We start from the raw sequence: 4,224 nt of genomic DNA on the forward strand, positions 1-4,224 counted from the left end.
GGACTGATGTTGCCAGCAATCGTTCTATAATATTTCAATATTATAGAACGATTGCAGTCTTAAAGGTGAGGTTGCAAGAAAACACTACTTACGATGTCAGTTACACACTAAACAAACACAGAAACTGCCAGTTCGTGTTTCGCCAGTATGCGATTTTGTTTTATAAGTTGTCACTTCCCTTTCCGACCTCTCTCCCCACCCGTCTCTCCTCTTCCAAGTCATGCTCTGCCATCATCCACGTTTTATCGTTAATGTTGAAAATCGTATGTCTGTAAGTAAACTGTGGGAAATAATATAAAAGTGTCAATGAGCTTATTCTCCTCCATCGCTTGAAGTGCTATCAATGACGAATATAAATGTTAGTAACATGAATAAATAGTCACTGGTGGTTCGGAGACATTTCTCGTCATCATTCAGTTGGTTTAAGGCCAACTCACACTTCTTGTTCTTTTGATGCAATATATCTCTACGTAGAGAAGGAATAAGGATATAAATAGAAATTACTTATATATCTCTGAACTGCAATAACGTTTGTACTTTGATTAATTCCTAGATATCTCTACGTAGAGAAGGAATAAGGATATAAATAGAAATTACTTATATATCTCTGAACTGCAATAACGTTTGTACTTTGATTAATTCCTAGATGAGAGTCAAAACCTCAACAATATTCCTTTAAAACACTAGTAATGCATAGTTTTTACACGTTTCCAATCAAACAAACCTAACTATCGTTCCTACAGTGCCCAAAATACACTCCCTCTCCACCCCCTCGCCGTCTCCTCCCCTCCCCCTTCCACTGTTTCCATCACTTCTCCCCCCTCCCTCCGCCCCCATTTCCAGTAACCTTTATTTCTAGCCTGCAACACTCCGATTCCCTCCCCACCGTGTTATTGTATTGACCCTGCCCAACTTCTCTCCCTTGTCATTTCAAATGTCTTTTTCTCTCCCTTTTTCATTTTTGTCTCGGGAATCGAACAACATACGATGTTTGGGTCATGTTTTTGTATAGTATCCTTTAATAATGTGTAATATTATAATGACCGTGACAATGGCGGTCAAGAGGCATTAACTGTTCAAAGGACGGCAGTCAGTTTAATGATCATTTTATTTCTCCTCCTCTAGCCATTAATATCTTGCTTACACTTATTTTATAAATCCCAACATACATAAAATATGAAGCACAAACGTCCTTCTTTTCACCAAAGAAAGTATAAAATGAAAAATAATCATTGTGTATGTTGTATGACTGAGGTGGTTTGGACATGTCGAGAGAATGGAGAATGAAAGACTGACTAAGAGGGTGTATGTAGGTGAGGTGGAGGGAGGGAGAGGGAGGGGGAGACCGAGGATGAGGTGGAGGGATGGAGTTGAGAGGAATATATGGGGGAGGGGGGGTTGATTTGGGGGGAGGGGAGTCAAATGGTGGGTGACAGAGCGGCTTGGAGGCGTTTTGTCTGCGACAACCCTTTCGGGATTAGGGCGTCGGGCTATAGATAGATAGATAGATAGATGTTGTATGATCTACACGCATCCAGAAAATATTTTCTTAAAAGTACTATCAGTATTCTTGGTGATAATTTGTAGATCTTCAGTTACGATTAAATATAGCAAAATAGATGATAGTCACAAAACTGTATCCTCATACATTTGGCTACCATAATCATAATATACGATGAAGGGGGATTATACCCCTCTGGATGAGTAGATTAAGCCCTTATCGGAATATGCTTGTCATGAGCCCGGACAGCAGGCAGATGTAAGTGGAAGTATGAGATTGTCGCGGTGTAAGGGTTAATTATGGTAAAGGGTCGCTTCCTATCCATCCGAGTCCTTGTCACTCCTGTATCGATAACATCGGCAGTTGCAGAACAGATATTCAGGGCGCTGACGGACAGCCATGCCGTTACCTTTTGTTCTAACCATGCAATGCAGCTATGGGAATGGAATGATAGGGATAATCTTGCTGACTGCATTCTCTGACCTTGTAAGATCATGCGTTGAGGGAGTTCAGATCAAAGTATGTCGATGGCATATTGTTTTAAATTATATATAAGTAGACGTATCTCATAGGTCTCTAGTGCGGAACACAATGTGTGTGGGGGGGAGGGGATTATGGAAGCAGGAATACTTTGGGTGAGGGAAGGGATTACATATATTACAAGCTGGGACACAGATAAATGTTATAACGTGAAGGGAGGAGTGAGGGATACAGAAAGCGGGAAGGAGACGAGGAGGCAAGGAATCCACAAGGGGGGGATGGTATTGAACACTGATAGTTACGATGGACATATTGTTATGTAAGTAATTTGGTTACTTGTGTGTAATACAGTTGGCAATATAACATGCACGAGTATTGTGTTTATAATGTCATTACAATTAAGACTCAAAGTCCTGTAAATGGTAATAACTGTATTCAAATTATGAAGAACCGATCTAGTTAGGGAGGTAAACAGAAGCAGAGTCAGTTAAATGAAATCGTTGGGAAGGGTTGGGGGTGTTGAGGGAGAGAAACAAGGGGTACTGGTAGAGGGGGGAAAGGGAGGGGGGAGAAGTGATGGAGACAGTGGAAGGGGGAGGGGAGGAGACGGCGAGGGGGTCGAGAGGGAGTGTATTGCGAGCACTGTATTAACGATGGTTATATAAATGTTATATAATGTGACGAGTAATGTCTCCTAACCACCACAGTGACGATTTATTCATGTTACTAACATTTATATTCATGGATAACATTTCAAGCGATGGAGGAGGAAATGAAGCTCAATTGACACTTTTGTATTGTTTCCCACAGTTTATCTACAGACATACGGTATTCAGCATTAACGATGAAACGTGGATGATGGCAGAGCATGACTAGGAAGAGAAGAGACGGGTGGGGAGAGAGGTCGGAAAAGGAAGTGATTTAACTTGTAAAACTAAATCGCATACTGGAGAAACACGAACTGTCAGTTTCTGTGTTTTAGTGTGTAACTGACATCGTAATTAGTGTTTTCTTGCAACCTCACCTTTAGGACTGCAATCGTTCTATAATATTTCATATAATACTTGCTGGCAACATCAGTCCAGTCCAAATAATCCTATGCGTCTGTGTCCGTAACGAAGAATCTTCATACACCAGTGTCAAACATTTCACAATAACATTATCCCACCTGCTACAAATTAATATTATCATTAGGGAATGTGTTCTTATCTCCGAACACATTTCTTTAATATTAGCCATTTAAAGCGTACCTGTCAACTCTATCTCATACAGTTACCAGATCAACAGGCTCGTATCACGCACGCTAAGAGGGACGAACTTCTGCTGTCGGCTGTACTTTAAATATGTTGTGAAACACACCCAATTGTATCTAAAATCAGAAAACAACTGTGAGGGTGAGAATATTCCGTAACTGAAAAAAATATCAGTAACAAATACAAATGAAGTAGCACGTAGGATAAAATCTATTTAATGATTCAGTTGGTTTCAGGCCAAAAAAAATCTACTGACTGGTTTGAGGCCAAAGAGTCTCGTTTGAATGGAGACGTGAAAAAATCTTGAAAATTTAGTTTTTTCCGAACACTGGTGAGGTTATCAACCTAAAAATTCATCAAAGTACAAACTATTTCAGTTCCGTGATATATACTTTTATGCCAACGGCCATACCACGTTGGGTACACCGCTTCCCGTCCGATCAGCGAAGTTAAGCAACGTTGGGTCTGGTTAGTACTTGGATGGGTGACCGCCTGGGAACACCAGATGCTGTTGGCATAACGTTCTCCCTACGTGTCAAGTGGAGGATTAGTGCCCCTCCCTGTAAAACAATTAACTCTAAGCCCTTGGCCACCCCGTTTGGGATACATGGCGTCTGGCAATGAATGAATGAATATATACCTAATTACCATTGATAACTTTACTCCTCATCAACTTAAACATATAGTGAATGATATCTGCAAAATGTGTAGGGTGAAGGAACACCGAATGAACTGTATTTATGTATTCTGGAGATTGTTATGATTTCTACGTTACGAAGTGTGTCATTTGTGAGTTAAATTGTATTGGTAACCAAATAAGAAAATTGTCTGGTAGTTTGTTAGCGAAGTTCCGTCCGATTTATGAATAATTCAGAACAAGTTGTTTGGTCCGAAAAATCGCTTAACTGACGGCGAAAACACCAAATATGCAACTCACACAAATGTAATTTAAAATAGCAGGGAAAGAGACCCAACTATCTACAATCAGAA

The 4,224-nt window shown here is 40.3% G+C and overlaps 1 non-coding gene across 1 annotated transcript; it reads left to right on the top strand.

Moving 5' to 3' along the window:
- Positions 1 to 3,632: 3,632 nt before the first annotated feature.
- On the top strand, positions 3,633 to 3,751 carry LOC145394601 (5S ribosomal RNA). The gene has a single exon (XR_013896459.1). It is a non-coding gene; the product is annotated as a 5S ribosomal RNA (ribosomal RNA).
- The last annotated feature ends 473 nt before the right edge of the window (positions 3,752 to 4,224 follow it).

Source organism: Coenobita brevimanus, chromosome 27 (genome assembly GCF_032717465.1).
Source record: "Coenobita brevimanus isolate Jiangsu-jjx chromosome 27, ASM3271746v2, whole genome shotgun sequence".
NCBI lineage: Eukaryota > Metazoa > Arthropoda > Malacostraca > Decapoda > Coenobitidae > Coenobita > Coenobita brevimanus.